This window comes from Myotis daubentonii, chromosome 18 (assembly GCF_963259705.1).
Source record: "Myotis daubentonii chromosome 18, mMyoDau2.1, whole genome shotgun sequence".
In the NCBI taxonomy this organism is placed as follows: domain Eukaryota; kingdom Metazoa; phylum Chordata; class Mammalia; order Chiroptera; family Vespertilionidae; genus Myotis; species Myotis daubentonii.
The window spans coordinates 3,443,111-3,464,532 of NC_081857.1; the positions used below are offsets into that span (position 1 = coordinate 3,443,111).

A 21,422-nucleotide genomic window follows, 5' to 3' on the forward strand; every position below is an offset into this window, starting at 1 on the left:
TTTCCAAGTCAGATTTTTTAAGAAAAGTAGGAAGTATCTTGAAACACACACACACACACACACACACACACACACACACACACACACAAACCCAGCCAAAAATACTAGGAGGCAAGAAGTGTGCTTTATGCCCTAACCGGTTTGACTCCATGGATAGAGCGTCAGCCTGTGGACTCAAGGGTCCCAGGTTCGATTCCGGTCGAGGGCATGTACCTTGGTTGCAGGCACATACCCTGTGGGGAGTGTGCAGGAGGCAGCTGATCGATGTTTCTCTCTCATCGATGTTTCTAACTCTCTATCCCTCTCCTTTCCTCTCTGTAAAAAATCAATAAAATAAAAATTTATATAAAGAAGTGTGCTTTATATATGGAAGGTGGAGAGAGAAGAGTAAAGAAAAGGTTAACATCATGTGCCAACCAGAGCTCTGGGCACGAGACCCGGAGGAGGCGCGCCCTCCCGGCCCCCCGCCTCCGCCCGGGGTGTGGCCCAGCTCGAAAGACAACCAGGGCTCATCCCACACGGGCAAGAGTCCAACTCTTGGCAGAAATGCCTTTTTAATATTAAAGTTTTCTGAATAGAAAACATAACATCTAAGCCTAGCACATGTTAAAAGAGGATAAAAGAAGTTCTATATTAGACCTTAAGAGTTTAACTTTAGGATAAAGAAGAATTTGACATTCTCCCATGTGTCCCCACCCCCACCCCCGCCCCCTCCAAAAAAATAAAAAAGCCACCTGTCTGAGCCAGCCGGGAGGCCCGCTGCCCTGCAGGAAGCCTGGCTGGCACCCTGGCTGCTCTCTCCATCTTGGTCACTGTGCAATGGTGCCGTTGGGCCCTGGATGTCAGCTTGGCCCTGAGCATCTTGGTGTGCATGGGAAGGACAGGCACAGGCGATGGAAGCCGGCAGCAAGGGCAACGGTGCTGCGTCCAGCAGAACAAGATCCCTCTGCCTCCTGCGGGCAGGCAGCAACATCCTGCTCAGGCCTCGCGTGACAGTTAGGCAGCCCAGGGACACCCGCCAGCTCAGAAGGGCACGTCACTACGTACTAATATTTAAATAATTAAAAAAATACAGGGTTTCCCCACTCTTAACCCATCTTCATTACATGTGTTTTTATTCTTCTAGTTTTTATTGTGCTATAACTGGCACATGCCATTGTGAATTTGGGGTGTAGAGTGTGCGATTTAATACATTTATATATTGCAATATGATTGCCACCATAGTGTTAGCTAACACCTCTATCACATCATATAGTAATCATTTTGGGGGTGTGGTGAGAACATTTAAGATCTAGTCTCTTAGCAACATTACAAACTTGCGGTTAGAAGATGAGTGAGTTCTGAGCTCCAATGAAAGCACATCATTGCGACTGGTCACCAATCCTGTGTCAGAAACTTCAAAAGGAGTTACGACAATTTCCTTAGTTACTTCAGTTAGCTTGTTAGGTCATTAGCCAAGGAGCACGAGGTCAACGTGATGGATTCACTCTGCTTTCATAGCCTTTTCTGAGTGTCAAACAGTTACTGTGCCTACTATGGTTGGCCCCTGAGATTTAATCAACAGTTGGTGTTCTCATTGCTAATCCCTCTCCTTTAACTCCAATTCCGTTGACCCTCCCTTACCATCAATTGCTATAGGAGTCAATCAACAAACATTTGCTATTGCAGTGCCTCCTATGACCCCTAAAAAGCCATCACAAAAAACTCTAAGGCCATGGTCGGCAAACTGAGAATTGAAGAGTCCTCAATGGAAGTCAAGGGACTTGAACTTAGACTGTACTGATCCAACTGACTAGCTAAGTGTGACAAATACCTACCTCTCTGTGTCCACACACTGACGCAGCCATTGGTAAAATGAAAGGACTTGATCTTCTGAATGTTAAAATGCAATATATTCTGGAAATCAGGACCCGATTATGATATAGTCTATAGATTATTGACTAAGGATGATATATTTTTTAGCTTTTGTTGTTTGCTTCCTTGCTCAGACACTGCCCATAGGGAGACATGAAGTACGTATATCTGGAGAGTTTCAGGGGGAGATGTAGGAGCATGTCCAGAGCGGGACAATCTCACAACGGCAGGCAGAGTGGGGCTGTGACGAAGCCCTCAGCAGAGCCAGGGACAGGGCGAGGCACCGTCACTGGGAAGGGAGAGCGGTCAACTTGGTGAAGACCGGCCGGTATCTCCGTAGAGGATGGTAAACACAACCAACCACCACCCGTCTCCTGAGACATCATTTCCGTAAAGACCACGAGGCCGATGTGACGTTACACTAAAGGGGGAACTGTTGGCAAGCGTTCATTGTGGACGGGTCTGGGACAGGTCCGGTTACTCCCTAGCAGATCCCTAACCTACAGTTAGAACCCACAGGGAGCGTTGGAGTCGGCTCCCTCTGGAGCTCTGTGAAATATAACGTTAAGTTTCAGGGCAATCCACTGACCCGGCCCAAAGGCCTGCGCTTTCAGATCACACAGAACACGTGTTTCTGCTCTGCGATGAGCTGTCATGCGGAAAGGAGTCCCTGTAACAGAAACCCTCTTCTTCCACCAAACGGCATGGAGAAGTCGAAGGCTGTTAGGTCCACGGCCGGGAGTAACATCGTGATGGAAGGGCATCCTCGTGGCTGGCGTGGGGAATCCTGGCGTGGGCATTGCCGTGGAGCTCAGTCACGCAGCAAAGCAGGTCTGTCTCCTGGAAAACCACCATTTCCCTAGAGAAGCTCCCGCCAGTTGGGGGGCCGCCCGCCGTGAAGGCCGAGGGCCCTGGCCTCAATGTGTTTAAATTCCTGGGAGCAGAGAATAAATGTAAATCAAACGCCTCATATTCACGGTGGAGAACTTGCGAACAAACTATGACACCCTAGTAATGAAGTGAAACATTAGCTAAAATGAAGCAGCAGGTAGAGAACCTGACTTTTCTTGCTACCACAGTAGCTCCTGGTTCCTGAAACGGACTTCAAACGGTGGTAAAGACAGGAAGCTGGGAGTCCGTCTGGGATCAGCCGACTTTGTGGCAGGATTTCGGGACCTTAGAGGAGGATCAGTAGAGATGACCGTGGCTGGTCTCCTTAGCGGGAGGACTGGGATGCAGCCAGCGACGGAGGCAGGTGGGGGGGGACATTCTGCTTTATGCATATCTCATGTCACACAGAGCAAGTTACCCAACAACTTCACTTACGACGGATTATCCAGTATTCTTTCTCCCACTGGAAAATTAACAATGCCCCGAGTTCAGAAGAAAATGAGTTACCTTTTTAATTCTACCTTATTACCTACACCGAGTGGCCAGATTATTATGATCACCCCATCAGTACAATGAAGTGAATTAGTTATGCAAATAATAATACTACTACTAATAATAATAAAACCTTGAGAGTATTTGCTTAGGAAGTTTTCAATAGTCAGTATTTTGGGACGTGTCAATGAAGTACTGATGGGGTGGTCACAGTAATCTGGCCGGTCAGTGTGTGTGTGTCTATATAAACGCAATCCATTCCCATTAACCGACTCCACGCTATCATCAGTTTTTAAAAGTGGCAACACGGGAAAAACCATTGGTTGAGAAGGCATTCAAGTGCCATTCCCATCAATGTTTAGAGGGCAAGATGAACTATTTCTAACTCGTTCATTAAGCATCTATATGGTGCCTGTGCTGACAGGCATATTGCTAAGGTTTCTAATAGGACTGTGCAGAGTGGGTACCTGAGCTTCTACGCCTGTTTATTTGCCTCTGAGTAGAAGCTCTTGCAGCTTTCGGATGACACAAAGCTCTGTCCTCAGACCTGTTCCAGGTACGTGACGCCACCCTGCCAACCATCCAAGTGGATCACAGTGAGTAAACGGATGAGTCTGGCCGTGGAGGTTCTCTCTGGGCCGTGCACGCCGCACCAGTACTGGCTGCAGGGCGGGGGGGGAGGGGGGGGCAGTGGGCAGGGCCCAGAGAGCGATCCTGACCCAGCGGGAGGGGACTGTCAAGCCTCTGAGGACAAGAATTAGGAGTGAGGCGGGCTCTCCGTCGCTGCGCTCTTGGGTACAGAGGGCACCGTCGGCCTTGCATGTCTGGCTGCTGGCTTGGCTACTTTAGATACATTCATCACTGTGGTAACGGAAATAAATGGATGGACATTAAACAGGAAAAGCATGCAATCGCTTCCACTAGTCCTGGACCATCATATTTTAAAATGTTTAAGTCATAACCTACGTTCAATATAACTGAGTACTACTATAACTGCTATAGAAAATTGTTACCTGGATACACTTTACAAATGGATTTCTTTCTTTGAAAATAAGTAGACTTCATACTTGTAGTTGTAATGTGAAAAAGTTTATCATTAAGAGGAACCTGGCCCTAGCGGGTTGGCTCCATGGATAGGGTGTTGGCCCTGGAGCTGAAGGGTCCCAGCTTTGATTCTGGTCAAGGGCACATACCTCAGTTGCAGGCTCCGTCCCTGGGGAGTGTGCCGGAGGCAACCCATCAATGTGTTGCTCTCACATCGATGTTTCTCTTTGTCTCTCCCCCTCCCTCCCACTCTCTCTAAAAACCAATGGAGCCCAGCCAACCAGGAGGTCACGGTTCAATTCCCAGTCAGGGCACATGCCTGGGTTGCGGTTTTGATCCCCATTAGAGGGCGGGCAGGAGTCCACCAATCGTGCGTCTCTCTCATCACTGATGTTTCTATATCTCTCTTTCCCTTCCTTCCTCTCTGAAATAAATAAAAACATATATTTTTAAAAAATCAATGGAAAAATATCCTCGGGTGAGGATTAACGAAAAAAAGAAAAAGAAAAAGAGGAACCTGGGTTAGCTGTAAGCGTGCATCTGCAATGTAGATTATTCCTAAATTGGTTTCACAAAGCTCCTTAGAGGAATTTATAAATAAAATTTTGATTTATTATTGATTCTATTTTCAATGTTATCTTTCCTTCTTCTGAGTAATTCTATCAAAGTTTCATCCAGACTGAAAGCTGAAACTTTTTAACTTAAGTTTTTTAATGTTGCTGTTTACGGCCTAGAAATAAAAAGTCACAAGGAAAAATATTTTAGGCTTTCACTTACTAGAAACTAAACATGCTTTTCCTTGTAGGTTCATTTGAAAACAGCCCCTTTATTTTGAAGAAACAACTAAAGAAAAAAGTGCCATGTATTTCCGATGTCTTATAAATTACTCTAAAATTTCAATATCAGAAATAAGCAATTATATTCAACAAACAGCTCCTTATATTAAGACCAAGACTAGATGGATACCCAGGTACCAAACACCTCCAGCTGGCTGACCTGGTCCTCTGGCTTGACTCCACAGCAGCCTCTCCACACATTGCACAGGTGTGATTTGGGGGTGCCAGACACCCCCAGATGCCTTCTCCTCCCACTGACTATTTGACCCCCAAAACTCAGCCTCTGTTATTTAGCTGTGGGGGTTCCTGTCTCCCTAACAACAGAAACCTCTGAGGCCAGAAATGCAAGCCAGACCCTGACCGGGGGACACAGGCTCACACAACGCTGCTCCGACGGCCGGACAACAGAGGCCCCAAACTCGTCACGTGCCTGAACCTGGGAACAAGCCACACCCGAGAGACCCCCAAGAAAACTCCTTTCGCCCCCATTAAACTCCCCCTACATTCACTTTGTGGAGAAATTAGCAACATCGCCTTGCGAATCCCATGCCTCCGGGTCGCAGCTCGGAAGGTGCCCATCAACACGTCCACTTGGGTGCCTTTTTTTGGGGGAGGGGGTGCTTTTTCAATGACAGTTAGAAACCGCACGCGCGTTGGACTGAGTAGAAAGAAACGTTTTATTGGAGAGGAGTCTGTGGGTGCGAGGCCTCAAGCACCTTGTCTGTCCCGAAGGCACCTGCTGGGCATGGCACCGAGGCCCGAGCCCTGGCACTGCCCGGGGGGCGCTCCCGGCGTCTCACACGCTGCAGGGGAGGAGGTGCCGGTGATGGGAGAGCCTGGGCTGGTGCGGCTCTAACCCCTGCGCTTCTGGATGAACGGCCTTCAGACGCCATGGAGGCCCAGGCACCCATACACAGCTGCGCGGTGTGAGAAAGCCCACAGCAGAGGGGGCCGGACAGGCGGTCCTCTCCGGGGCACGAGGAGCCGCCCCCCTCTTCCTTCTCCGACACCCAAGGGGAACAGCACCCAGGAGCCGGGCAAGCTCCTCCGACGGAAGCTCTCCCACTGGGTGGGCGCGGGGCCGAGGGGTCACGAGTAGGGGCCTTGCTACCAGCTTAGGATTTTGACGTGTGGTTTCCCCTGAATCTTCAGACGATTCTATTTCAAAAGAACGACACGTATAAGCGCGGGGCCACTTGAGACGGGAACTGGTCACGCGACAGTGACCTTCAGCTGATGGTCCCTCAGGCCTCAGGGGACAGCAGAGCTGTGCGGCCGCACAGGCACCGCGAGGGGGTCAGGACCGGGCACATCCTGTGGTGGGAGGCGCACCACACACTGCACTGTCACTCCACCCTGGACCAGCAGCGGCCAGCGCTGCCCCAGTGTCGCCATGGCAGCCTCACAGTCGTGCAGCGACACCTGGTGACAGGATCACAGGCTCCCAGTCTCCCCACTTTATTGCAGTTCAGGTGGGAGCTGCAGCGGCTGGCCCCTGCCTCAGCGCCCCCCTGCCTCAGCCCCTGCCTCAGCATCCCTGCCTCAGCACCCCTGCCTCAGCACCCCCCTGCCTCAGCAGCCCCCTGCCTCAGCCCCTGCCTCAGCGCCCCCGCCTCGGCGCCCCTGCCTCGGTGCCCAGCCGGACACAGTTCAAAGCACAGACAGTCCTGGCAACCTCGGAACACCCTTCCTGGGCGGGTTAGGTGCCGCTTAATCAGCAGACAAAACCAGGCGAAACAGGGCCCCACCGGAACCCGGGAGGCGCTGCTGTTTCAGGGGGTGCCAGCAGGATTTTCCATTCGTGCAGTTTTGCCCATTTATTCATTTGTCAGTACAAGTATTTCCTGAGCTCCAGGCACTGTCCAGGGCCCTGGGGACACAGCAGGACACAAGCAAACCAAGTGCCTGCCCCTGAGGAGCCACACACTCTGGGGGCAGATACTCGGCAGACAGATAAACCCGATGCCACGCAAGAAACACGAAGGAAGCACGGGGAGAGAAGGTGTTTCCATGCACATAAATTCCCAAACCGTTTTCCTGCAAAAATTGGACATGCCATCTCTACTTTGTTATAAATTCCACTAGTGGCCCGGTGCATGAAATTCATGCACAGGGGGCAGGGGAGGGGGGTCCCTCAGCCCAGCCTGCACCCTTTCCAATCTGGGACCCCTTGGGGGATGTCTGACTGCCTGTTTAGGCCCAGTCCCACAGGGGTTGGGCATAAACCGGCAGTCAGACATCCCTCTCACCTAACTGCTCACCTGCCTGCCTGATTGCCCCTAACCACTCTGCCTGCCGGCCTGATCACCCCCAACTGTCCTCCCCTCCTGGCCTGATCGCCCCTAACCACCTCTGCCTCGGCCCTGCCACCATGGCTTTGTCCGGACGGATGTCTGGAAGGCCTCCCGGAAGGTCTCCCAGTCTAGTTAGCATATTGCCCTTTTATTAGTATAGATAATTTATTTCAGTAACCTACTAACTGTTGTCTCCACATACTGGAATTTATAAAAATAACAGACTGAAAACTAATGGCATAGGAGGTAGTGACTGAGGAAGACTTTAAATAGGGCTGGGAATCGTGCCCATGGTTCCCCCAGATGCCATTGTTCCCTCTGTCCCCACACCTGCAGGCACCGCTCTCCCCTCCATAACCAGTCATCACCTGGAGAGCCTCTTCGCCAGTCCCACACAGGAAGTAATTCAAGGCCTACTGTTCTCAGCATCAGGACCTGAGACAGAACATGACCTGGAGACATGACCTGGCTCCCTCCTTAAACAGACCAATCCCTTACTGACAACAGAGAGAACCTTCCTAACCCCAAAGCATCCTACCTCTACCCAACCGCTGCCTTCGTGGGTCAATCCCGTGCTCATCCACTTACTGCCACACGTCTGCACCCGGCCTCGCAAATGTGAGAAGGTGGACTGGACACGTGGCCCTGAATTCCTAGGCGAACATGGGAGGGCAAGAGCTGAACTAAGGAGCCAGGGCCTGGCCCCCTTGCCCCTCAGTGGGTCTGGGCTCTTCAGGGAGGCCGGGCTCTGCTGACCTATCTCTCCACCCGCACTTCCCCCCCCCCCCCACTTCTCAGCCCTTCTACACTTACCCCTGGCCCTCAGTTATGGCCCTGGACCATTTCAGTGGCTTTCAAACCACCCTTTCTGGTTACTTTGGGCGTTTGCTTTCTAGCAAAGTTTTATTCTGTTCATTCCTTCAAAACACAGACAGGTCCTTTGCTCAAACTTCATGAAATACAGCTTTCTGAGTCTAAACATTAAAATACTCATATAAATAACATAAACCAGAACATGATTATTTAAACATATCTGAAAAAATTTCCTCTGTAGGTGTGCTGAATATGACTTGTCCGATTCAACTTTTTGTATAAAAGCGTTTTCCTTTTCCCCCAGAACGGGGTTGTCTGTGAATCATGAAACTGGAGATTCTGTTCCAAATTGGAAAGAGAGTTGGAAAGAGAAAACAGGGAGGCAGCAGGTGGGAGGCAAAGGCGATGGTGTAGGAATCTTTCCAGAAACTTTTCACTGCAAATTGAGCGCCCCACTGCCACCTGCTGGCAGAATTCTGACCCACACAGGCAGTTTTACAAGGTCACCAAGTGCCTTCAGTAGCTGCATCTGCAAAATTCAGATTATGAAGTGAACCCTGTTCATCCCATTTAACTAGAACTTTTAGGACAAATGTAAGGCGGGTGAGTAACAACAAACCACAAGGACAGAAGCCGGAGGAGACAGAGCGCACTCGGACCTTCCTGCGATGACAGAATGTCATCCACGCACCCTCCAGGTGTGAACTCTGCCTCTGCGTGTCTCGCCCAGTGCCCGAGGCAAAGGCGGGCCTCAGAGCAGACCGCAGTGACCAGGTGGCCGCGGGCTAGAGCAATACAGGCTCCGCACAGATCCACGGGCTATTCAATGCAACCTCACTCCAGACAGATGATCACAGGGACTTTATAAGCTCCTGTTTCCAAGGACAGCCTATAACTTTCCCAGCTATTCGGACTACGAACAAACAGTAACTAGTACTAAAACTGTAGCAACAGACTGATGTGGTCCCTCTAACACCTCGCTGTGCTGCACCCCCTTCTCCTGGGGGTGCTCTGAGATGTCCTGAGGCCCAGGTGACGACGTGAAGGGCGAGTGACGCCTGGCTGGGAACATCAGGCTGCTGCTGACCTGGCCGCTGGTGACAAGCACTTTCCGGCTTCTCCTGGGCGCATGGGAACCGCCGGCCTTGCTGCTCCAGCGCTTTGGGGCCCTTGTGACGTCACGTGACGTCGGGGTGACGTGAGCACAGCCCTGCGAGGCCAAGAGGCTCCGAAGTGCCCGCGGGCGGAGCGTCTGGAGCAGGGACACGGCCGAGGGAGGAGCCAGGTCCCGCGGGGCGCTGAGCGGGACTTCCCGCATGTCCCTTCCCGTCCTGGGTCCTCCCTGTGGTCCCAGGCTGCCTGGCCAGGGTCGCTGAAACCGCGGACGCGCAACCCGGAGAAGCCACCTGGACACGCAGGTGGACACGCCCGGGGCAGGTCTCCATAGTGACAGCATCCAGCACAGACGGGCTTCGGGAGGAGCAGAGATGAGGGGAAGGCGGCCCCCTGGGCGAGCCCCTTGGGGACGCATTTCTGCAGTGTCAGCCACGGTGACTGGGGCGCACTGCTCCCGCCGCAGGAGGCCGGGGTTTATACCGGGACAAGAATATTCCTTCCGCTGCCAACGACGTTTAATTCCTCCTCGGCGAGATGAACCCGATCGTGGTCGTTGTCCTTTCCTCTCTCCTGCGGAGGTGAGTCCTGTATGAACGTGACGAGCTCCCCAAAGGCAGCCTGGCGGTGTGACTGCGGCACACTTAGCGGAGCAGCCCCGGGGGGGGGGGGGGGTGACGAAGACGTGATGAAGAGAAACAGACTTCACCAGCAGAGCCTTCCCCGCCCCTCCCGGCTACCTGCGCAGGGAGGGCTTCCATCTCCGGCGAACATCACAGATCATTAGCTCCTGGGCCCTTTCAAAAAGAAGCTAAAAATAAATTTGAGCTTCAACTCACTGAATGTAATTCCTGCCAGTGAAATCTCGGTGTTTGTCATTTTAGAAAAGCTGGCATGAAAAGATGATCAGGAAATGCTACGGGGTTTAAAGCAAGCAGGTCACACTCTCGGGCCACAGGCTGCAGGCCTGGTTTATTTGGCCCGTGTTAGCCTTTGAGTTTGACATGCTTGGTTTAAAGCGTTGAATTCTTTCAACATTTACGGTTGTGGGCGTTCTCCAGACGCTGTCCTCGGCCCTGGGCACAAGTACATACAGCGTGGCCTCTGCTCGCAAGAAGCTTCCAATTTAGGGCAGATGAGCTTGTGGTTCTATTTCTATAATAATCTTTCAAAATCATTATAAGTAAGAGTATCCTAGACCTTGTTGGGAGATTAATAGGGTTTAAAGAGGTGTGTCTGGGTGTCAAGGGTAACCTGACTTTTGATCCCAATGGTGGTCAGTCTGCCCCCAAGATTCCACTTCATCCAACAACTCAGCTCTTTGCTGAAATGTCTGTGCCGGTTTTGCAGCCAGAGCCCAGTGCTTTGTGGACCGTAGCTCTCCTCCGTCCAACATCCGGGAGCCTACGGATCTCCCGTCAGTTATTGTTTTCAGAGCTGCTATTTTTTCACTGCCCCGCCCCTTCCCCCTCCCCCCCCCCCCCCCGCCCTGAACAAATAAGTTGAGGGACTCCCTATAGGGCCAGGCCCTTGCTATGTCAGATCCCCAATTCCCCAAACTCTCCGTGCTCTTCCAGCCGTAAAGTGAGTCTGTAGCATTCGTTGACGATGCACATGGTGTTCTAGAACAGAAAAATTAGCCTGTAGTTACAAACAGCAGTGATTGTGTAGGCCTCAAAGGGTGATGGGGGTGGGAAAAGGTTCACTGGGAAGGGTTGATGGAAATATTTTGAATCTTGACTACGGTAGTGGCAACATAGATCTGCAGGAGGCAGCGAGGCCTGAGCAGAGTAGGAACAATAGGACAGGTGCAGAAGGTCACCGGGGGGAAAGGCCCAAGTGCCCAGCAACCGGCAAAACGACAAGCCCGTGCAGATCCACGGCCCTCGGAATTAACCCCTGGAGATGACCCCAGGCCTCAGCTGTGTTCCAGCTCTGAGCCCAGAGAAGCAGCAGAATCAGATGGAGCGTGACACCATGGCGACATCAGGACCAGCATCGACTAATGACCCCTGCCCTGGTGCTGACCAATCAGTGGAGACCATGAGGGGGCACACCTGGAAAGCGAGTGAATATTCTACTGATATCCCCCCCGAGACCTCCAGATAGAAGTTCTTAAGACAGGGACGCCTGGAGTTGTCTCCCTCTCTCTCCCTCTCCTGCCACTCTCTCCCTCCCTCTCCAGTGTGTTCTCGTTCTCTCTCTCTCTCTCTCTCTCTCTCTCTCTCTCTCTCTCTCTCTCTCCATGCCAGCACCTTTCCTCCCCCTTTCCTCTCTCTCCTAAGCTCTAAGGGCCCTTCTTTTGTCTCTGTAACTCGTTTCCTGGGCCCATTTCTTCTCTGGTCCCTTCTTTTAGCTGACTTTCTAGATAAAATTTCTCTTATAGTTTAAGTCTTGGCTCTGAATGTTTTCTCAGCCAGAACTCAAGTACCAAGGTTGCTGAACCGAGGCCTAACACCTGGTGCCGTTTCGCCACCTTATCCAACTGTATATTGACTGGCTGGGGTCGCTCAGTGGTTGAGCATCGCCCTATGAACCAGGAGGTCACTGTTTGATGTTTTTATCTCTCCCTCTCTGAAATAAAAAAAAGAAACTGCACATTTAAAATAGATGTATTCGTTTTTAAAATAATCTATACCTTAATAAACTTAATTTAAATAAAGAGAGAGCAGCGTCGGGGTTAAAACCCTTTCCTCAGAAGGGGCTCTGGAGCCCCTGGCACACTGTCTCCCCCTGGCTGTGACGCCCTAAAGCAGCCGAGTAACCATGTGTCGCCACAAGGAAGAGAGAATGAGTCTTAATCTTCTTGGCATCACCAGCACCTAGCTCAGTCCCCTATAGAATGAAGACATTTAATAAATAAGTAATAAGCACACTTAATAGAGAATAACTTACAACAGTGGTTCCTCCCCATGGAAGTGTGAAAATGCCATTTCACAATTTAAAAAGTCAACACCCTCAGATGAAACTAACGATACCACCAGTAACTGTGGATTGAAAAAAGATGGTTCCAAAAACCATGATTCAACAACGATCTCAGCGAATTCCATCTCACTGAGCACAGCGAGGCTCTGGCACTCCGGCTCCCGCTTGCAGACTCGTGCTGGGTGCCATGTGAAGGTGCGGACTTCCTGGGACAGCTTCTGGCCCCGCTGAGTGAGAACCACCCCTCTGTGGCCACCTCTGGTGTCTCCCCTAAACTGTAACTCCCACCTCAAATCTCTCCTGTTCAGAGCATGTACAGGGTTTGTTTCCACGAGGAAAGGCGTTGGTATAAAGAAGCTTGGAAGAAAGCTCCAAAGCCAAGTCCCGCCCCCGCCGCAGACAGGCTCTGCCCCTTGGATCAGCTACAGAAACACGATAAGCCTCGGTTTCTTCATCGGTAAAACCAGAAAAGTGATAGCTCACAACCCGACGTAAGTCAAAATGCCTAAAACTCTACCTACCTAGCCTGGGAGAAATGCCCAATAAAATGCAGAGAGGAGCGAAATCCTTTTGACTGATTGGCTATATATGTGTCCCTTATCAACGATAATAACAGACATTCCCACATTTTACCCCAGCATCTCCCTCCTGGAACAGCATGCTATCCCCTACAAATGGTAAAATTTCAAGAAATTTAACGGTAGGCCAGCCTTCACCCCGGCCACCGTCCCACGACGGCCTTCACCTCTGGTCCCTACTGATTCCATGTCAGCTCCGCGCTCCCCCCTTATTCTGGCTTCAGTTCCAGGATGCCTCGGTTTTAAAATGACTTTCTATGTGGAAAGTTTACAAAAACTTTGTGAAAAATTAGATTAGCCCTCGCCGGTTTGGCTCACTGGATAGAGTGTCGGCCTGGGGACTGAGGAGTCCCGGGTTCGATTCCGGTCAAGGGCATGTACCTTGGTTGCAGGCACATCCCCAGTAGGGGGTGTGCAGGAGGCAGCTGATTGATCCTTCTCTCTCATCAATGTTTCTGGCTCTCTATCCCTCTCCCTTTCTCTCTGTAAAAAATCAATAAAATGTATTTTAAAAAAATTAGATTAATTACACCCCCTGATTCATCCAAACTCTATTTTGCTACATTAAAACATCTGAAAATGGAGAAGAACGTCTTGTCTTTTTAGGTGTGAAACTTAAAATGTGCATTAGATCATGTTAGTATTTTGTGGCATCCCAGTGCTGACGACAGAGCGAAACCTCCTGCCACCGAGAGTTCTTATTCAATAGCCAGCAAGGACGATGAGAGGTGGAGGGACCCCCGGGGACGTTCTAGCTGCTACATGAATAACCTGCAACTTGAACTCCTGAGTTTTACACTTCGAAGGTGAACGGTCTGACAAATTCAAGTTGACTGCAATAGCTACCAGACAAATACTAGTACATACAACAAGAAACTATCGAAGTGCTTCTCCATTTCCATACTACAGCAATTATGATCGGTGAATATTATTATTTTTTAAAATATTTTTATTGATTTTCAGAGAGAGAGGAAGGGGCGGGGGGAGAGACACATGTGAGAGTGAATGGGCTGCCTCCTGCACGCCCCTACTGGGGAATCGAGTCCCATAACCCGGGCGTGTGCCCTGACGGGGAATCGAACCAGCCACCTTAGGATGCACAGGATGACTCCAAGCCAAGTGAGCCACACCGGCCAGGGCTATGGGAGGATCCTTTGAAATTAAAACTGTAAAGAAATGTAAGTGTGTGGCTATGAAAAAGGACAGGATGGTGGCCACCTCGACGCGAGAGAAGTTATGGTGGGAGGGGAGTACGTGGAGGGCTTCTGGGAGGGGGCAATGCTCCTTTTCTCGATCTGCATGGTGGCAATACGAGATTTCATTTCACAGCAGTTTGTTAAACTCTGTATCTGGTTTTGTACATTTGTGTATCTGTAATATATCACACAATTTTAAAATTTTTTTAAAAAAATGCTTCAGAACAGCCCTACCTGGTTTAGCTAAGTGGATAGAATGTCAGCCCTTGGACTCTGGTGAATGTATTCTTGTTAATGATCCCAGAATTCTATTAGATGAACTATCCCATATAATAAAAGCCAGCGACTGAATAGCAGAACAACCGGTTGACCAGTTGCTATGATGCGCACTGACCAGCAGGGAGCAGATGCTCAATGCAGGAGCTGCCTCCTGGTGATCAGTGTGCTCCCACCGTGGGAGTGCCACTTGGCTGACCGGGATTAACAGCGCTCCTGCAGCAGGAGCAGCCACTCAGAGGGCGGGTCCACAGCCGCTCGGCTGACCGGGATGAGCCCTGCACCAGTGCATGAATCCCGTGCACCAGGCCTCTAGTTTTTATATAAAAGACATTCCTTCTTAGAATTTCCTTCTTTATAATCCTCTAAGTTTACGTTTCTGCCCTTGGGGATTTGGTAATGGATGTTCCATGTCTATGTGGCTCCCCCCTTTTTCTTCTTTTTTTTAAATTTAGGAGATTACTCTATTTCCTTTCTAGCCTGATTTGTTTTATTCTGTAGTTATTTGCTATAAATATTTAAACATATTCTTAACAGGCTATCCCTAATGAGTAATACTTTTTACGAAACACATTATCCCTTAGCTATTTACTGATAAATTGCCTAAATTATCCTGAATGATGTGAAAAATCTGAGCCTTTAGCCATCTAGTAAATAGCAACATTTCTCCCTTATTTTAAGTAATGTTCTTAGTTCTCAGCCCCCTTTCTACCCGTACTCCAAAGGACGCTGTATGTTACCTCTCTTGATATTTACCGTAGTAGAAATTAAAATGGAGGCACTGAAAAATATGTACTTGTTTATTGACGAAGAACAATAATAAGCCCCATGCCTATCAACAGAATATGCTTTATGAAAAATAATTACCTTTTCCAGAACAAAGACATTTTAGTGAAGGGAGTGGCATTGTTTCTTTCATTCTGCAAATCCCTTCAGCGTCTGGCTTGACAGAAGACTGCTGGATTCTAGCATCCGCTTCTCCACCAGCCTGTTCCAATATGCCACTTCCTGGCCATGATGGATAGAACCGTCTTGGGGGAGATGTTAGTTCAGGAGGCGAGAGAGGGTGAACCAATGGGAGGCCTGTCGTGTGTGGGTCCAAAGGCACACAAGCCAGCGCACCGGCTCTAAGACCAGGGAGGCAAGAGCCACACCAGCCACCCAGCTGGCGTGAGCGAGGTGCAGAAAAAGCTTCATTCCTGGGCGCCCGTCCTGGAACTCGGAAAGGTTGCGTTTGCAGATATAAAGCTTTAATGAGCCCCAGCAGAATCTACCCCACATATAACTGTTTCGTTTATTAACCCAGTCATCCCAATGCATATATACTATGGATCACAGCTGTGTGATACCATCCCTTAGCTATTTTTATTAGTTAACAATAAGCGTCTTTAAATTTTCATCAGGTTGTAAATGACCTGACATTTCCATGAATTATAAACGCAACTATCACACCAAATGGCCTCTTTCTAAGGCTTCTCTGGAAACGTCCTTTGAGTCCTCCGACATTACTTTCTCCCTCAGGGTCCACCAGCCTTTGATCCCGTGTGTAAATCTCCGGGCTTTGAAGGACAGGCTGAGGTATACTCATTAGCTCCTCCCTCATTTCTACCTGTTGAACTTAACACTCCAGGTCTTGCTGAGCCCACCTGTTCCAGGAAGCCTCCCAGCCCCCAGCTCTGCCTGAGCCACTCAGGGAAGCAGGTGCCAGGGAGTTACAGAAAGATTTTTGTTTCTTGGTTGGATGGGCTTGGTTCACGTCCCAGGAATGGAGGCTTTCCCGCCTTCAGAAGAGGATGCCTTTCCCGTTGGTGGCTCTGGAATTGAGTAGGCAATTATTTTTAAGGACAAGTTCACACATTTTCCATAATGGATACGTGTCAAAAATAGAGCAAAATCCCAGCATCTATAATAATCTATAATAATAAAAGGATAATATGCTAATTAGACAGGATGTCATTCCAGACGTCCGTCTGGATGAAGCCAGCGGCCAGAGGGAAGCCCAGGTCCCCAGTGCCAGAGGGAAGCCGGTGCCAGAAGCTGCAGGAAGGAAGGCCTACTCTTGTATGAATTTCATGTATTGGGCCTCTAGTCTATATATATAAAAGCCTAAGTGACCGGTCGCTATGATGTGCACTGACCACCAGGCGACAGATGCTCAAAGCAGGAGTGCCGCTCAGCTGACAGACAGGCACCAGACACAGGGCTGACGGTGAGCGCAGCTGAGGAGGTGTGAGCCTCTCCCAAAGCGGCAGCAGCGCCCAGCCTGGGCTCGGGCTCCTCCCTGGCTCCTCCCTGGCCGCCTGCCACTTTGCGCACTACTTCATGCTGTGTGGGATCAACGCGGACAGCGGGCTGGAGCCCAAGGAGCTGGCGGTAAGGCTGTGCTGCGGCGGTGTGGAGGTCCACTGATCCCCGCAGGCGAGGCCGAGGGACCCCATCGGTGCATGAATCCGTGCACTGGGCCTCTAGTAGGTATATAAAATAGTTACTAAAATAAAAGTGCTATAAGTTGAATATAGCTTCCCATCGAGGTCTCTATTGTTAGGTATTTTTCACGCTCACTGTGTCTGGGTCCTCCCTATTGTCCCTTTTCACTTCTCCACTGAACGTCCGCTGTGGGATGCACCTGGCACACCGCCGCCTTGTTTGTTTCTGTTAAATCCTCAACTGAGGATATGTTGGATTTTTATTGATTTTTAGAGACAGGAGGGGGAGAGAGAGAAAGAGAAAGAAAGAGAAAAAGAGAAACATTGATTTGTTGCCTCCCATACACACCACAATTGGAGATTGAACCCAAAATCCAGGTATGTGCCCTGACCTTGAATTTAACCCACAAACTCCTGGTGCATGGGATGATGCTCCAACCAACTGAGCAGCATTCACAACTTTCTGAAAGCTTTGCTTTCGAATAAACTGCCTTTCTGTTTATCTACTCCCATCTCCTAACTTGTCACACAGGCTGTTCTGATTTGGGGGGTTGAAAAATAAAGTTGCACCATTTTAAAATGTAAAGTGTTGAAAGAAAAAGCATCCTGTGGCAGAGACAAACGCCCAGGCTTCCCTTTCCAATGTGTGGAGATGCCACTGGAGTGTGGCTGCCCAGGCGCCCTACCCTTCCCAGCCCCTCCTCATATCAATGTCGCCGTGCAACTAATCCTCACCAGTGGCGTGTAAGCAAAAGAGGCGTGTGGCCCGTTAGGGCCAAGTAAAGGGTGTGCCTTCTCTCTTTTGTTCTCTCCCCTTCACTCCGGTGAATGAAGACAGCTACAGAGCCACAAGATGGAAGGAACCTGGGTCCCTCAAACACAGCCTGGAGGAGGGTCACCTGTGGACCAGGAACATCCACAAAGGACTGTTACATGAACAAAAAATGTTGATTATTTGAGCCTTTATACACTTGGGGGGCTGTGTGTTCCGGTAGCTAGTCTATACTCAGTATTAAAATTCTCTTTCTCTTTTCCTAGCGAGACCGCTAAGTGTTCCTTAACCTTCTGAGGTGCGCTAACCACACCCCTCCTCTCCAAGGACCCTGGGAGCCCCGACAAGACTGTGCAGAACAGCGTGTCTCTCCCATTCTACCAATGTCTGCCGGGTATGTCTGGAGGCTTTACTGGCAAATACCTAAAGTTAAGGTCATGTCTTCATCTTCTTCTGAGGTGCCAGCACCCCAGGGAAGAGAAAGATACAGTCAGCAGTGACACCGCCTCCCCCCATTTGTTTTCCTCTCCCCCTCCCAATCTAGAATTTCCTTGTCCACACGTCTGAGGATTCCCACCATGAAATAGCAAGTCTCCTTTCCCTGCCTCGGAGCATCCCTATGGGGCCAATGTTGAGAGCACCAAGTCCAAGGTTGCTGTTGTCACTGTGTCCATCAGCCATTGCCACAAAGGGCCACATAACCAGCCACCCCGGCACTCAATAGCTTATGTTCACAGGATGGCCACGCAGCACAGGTCTCATTCTGGAGCCCAGGCTGGAGGGCATGAGCGCCTGGCATGTTTGGTCACGGCAGAGCACAAAAGCTCCCAGAGGTGCAAGTGGAGGCCTGTGACACCTTTCAGGGCCTGTGCTCAGGATTTACACGTGGTCACTCCCACCCTCATTCCACTGGCCACGTCACGTGGCCGGGCCAAGTGAAGGGTCGCTGAAGCACATCTGCACACACGAGACCTCCGCAGGATGTGTTGTTCAACAGAGGGGTGCGCTCCACAGGGACGCAAAGGGTCAGGACCGGTCACTCAATCTACCACAGTCCCCAAGGGGTGGAGCATGGGGCCGGGGGCTCTGTGGAAGCACCGTGGCTTCTCTAAATCCCCATGGCTGTGAACTGTGATAACTCAAGACGAGGGAAGATGGAGTCGGACCCTTAGCACCATAAAGAACTGTCACGTTGATTCCTTCCTTGGTGTCATGTTTATTAACCACCCACCAACAGAATTCCATCCTACAGGATGGCCACAGCCAGGCACAGCCTCAAGGACTAGCTTCAGTCACTCCCCATTCAGACCAAGACCAAGTGTTGTCTTACTGAGAATGGAATCTCCAAATGACAGGGTGGAGGCGGAGTCCAGACAACATCTGGTTAGCCGGAGAGCCAGGCGGAGACCAGCGACCTGACGGACACATGGGTGTCCGCAGTGTCTTGTCCCTACTCCAGCACTCCGTCCCTATGAGTAAGTCTTGTTGGCAGCTATGGACTAGTACCAAGGTGGGCCCAAGACCACAACTGAGACCATGGGGCTCAAAGTCAAGAATTCAGGGGTCTCCGCTGATCAGCCTCTTCCCAGAGAAAATCTAATCAAAGTTCCATGGAACATTAGGGCTTGCCCTAACCGGTTTGGCTCAGTGGATAGAGTATCGGCCTATGGACTCAAGGGTCACAGGTTCGATTCCAGTCAAGGGCATGTTCCTTGGTTGCGGGCACATACCCAGTAGGGAATGTGCAGGAGGCAGCTAATCAATGTTTCTCTCTCATCGATGTTTCTAACTCTCTATCTCTCTCCCTTCCTCTCTGTAAAAAAATCAATAAAATATACTTTAAAAAAAAGAAGAAGAAGAACATTAGGGCGCTCAGAGACTAAAGCCCTAACCTACCATTGCTCTTTGGTTATCTCGTTATGTCTTAATACTTTTTGGCGAGTTGCCCACAATGCCCCAGTACCCATCTCCTGACACCCTCCCTCTCTTTCCTCTCCATCAGCCATCTCCTCAGAAGAGTTAAGATGGGAACTGAAGGTTCCCCACGTCCCGCGTGGTTCAGGGTTCGGGATCTGGAGAAGGGTTCGCACGCAAATGAAAGAGACAAGAAATAATAATTCGGAAATATTGGGGGCCAGGCGGGCAAGCCCAATGCAAGAGAAAGGACTTCCGCTGGTGCCCAGGCCTCGCCAGCCTTTTATTCAACTTTGGATACACATCCAGCTCTTAGTCAGGCAGGTAACTGCGGTAACAGACAGACTATCTTAAAGGTCAGTAAATATTAGAAGGATTTACTCTGAGATATTTGGTCAGGAAATAGCTTGAGCCCCCATGGTCTGGACTAGACAACCGGTGCACAACTCTGGCCCTGCCATGGGTTCAAGGTCCACCAGCGTTCCGGGCTCCTTGTTTGCACTTCTCTGCTAGTGAAGACAATGGGTGGCTTCCTGCAGGGAATGTCAATCAATGTGAGCTAAGGTGTCACTCTTGCTCTGAAAACGCTATCTTTACACTCAAACAAGACCTGTTCATAAAAACAAAAAATTCTAACACCTCTTCCCTCCCACATTTGAATAATGTTCCCCATCCATCCATTAGACCAGCGGTTCTCAACCTGTGGGTCGCGACCCCTTTGACAGTCGAACAACCCTTTCACAGGAGTCGCCTAAGACCATCCTGCATATCAGATATTTACATGATGATTCATAACAGTAGCAACATTACAGTTATGAAGTAGCAACGAAAATGATTTTATGGTTGGGTCACAACATGAGGAGCTGTATTTAAAGGGCCAGAAGGTTGAGAACCACTGCATTAGACCTTCTCTGGTATTGGGTGGTCCACCATAACTATACTCCAAAGATGTATCTGCTACCCTGTATTTTGTGTAGTAAGAGCTGCACAGTGGCCCCTCCCTTACAGAGAGAAGTAAAATTCACATATAAATACAGTCAAAATGGCCAGCAAAGCTTGGAGAGAGAGATCGTGGGGACAGACTGGAAAGGTGGACAAATCTCTCTCCTTGACCAAATTGAAGTTCTCCAGCTCTCCGTCCCGGCGGGCCTCTGTGCTGGCACACACACCTTTCTTGTCCTTGACCTCCCAGCCTGGTTTTAGCAGAGAACCCCCTCCCCAGCCACCTCCCTTGATATCTGTCAAGTCAATCTAGTCTGCCACCTGCAAGAATCCTGTGAAATCGGTTTAGCAAGAATCCCTCAACACTCTGCCTCCTGCTGGGAAATTCTTGCCCCTGACCCCGCACTCTCTTCAGCTGTAACCCCCCAACTTGTCTTTGCTGGATCGCGTTGCGTGGGTGGTTGCGTGGATGTCTTACCCCTTTTCGATAGCCTTGACACCTATCTCCATAATCCCAAATAAAGACTTCCTTTCCATTTTAATTGTGCCAGAATCATTTTTCTCGAGCGCATTCCCAACACCCAAACCCAGAATCTTGTTCTAGAACAAGAAGGGCTTCTGGCTTATCCACGCTTGTTGTATTGTCCACGCAGCTGCCAGCAAACAGCTCCTTTGAACATTTTGGGGAGAATCCTTCCAGACACTTAGTCCAGGAGATTCTAGGCTTGGGATTAAACAGCAAGTTCCTTCTCCATGTATATGAACAACTTCTGCACACATGTCTACTAGAATACAGCAGGATCGATCCCAAAGACCGCACACTCACACACACACACACACACACACACACACACACACACACACGCACACACACACGCACACACGCACACGCCCCCTGCAGCCTAGCCGGTCTGCTCTGCACAACCCCTTCCTTGAAGCAGAAGAGAGTGCCCGGGCGCAAACCGCTGGTGAGTGCCCCAGAGCACAGGGGCGCGTGCACCGGCTGTTCCTGCCGCCTCCACCGGAGGTCGCGCGCAGCGCACAGGAGGCCGAGTG

The 21,422-nt window shown here is 50.2% G+C and overlaps 1 long non-coding RNA gene across 1 annotated transcript in view; it reads left to right on the top strand.

Annotated features, from left to right (window-relative positions):
- Positions 1–21,422, top strand: part of LOC132220664 (uncharacterized) — a 747,794-nt gene that overhangs the window by 581,011 nt on the left and 145,361 nt on the right. The gene's annotated exons all lie outside the window — the stretch shown is intronic.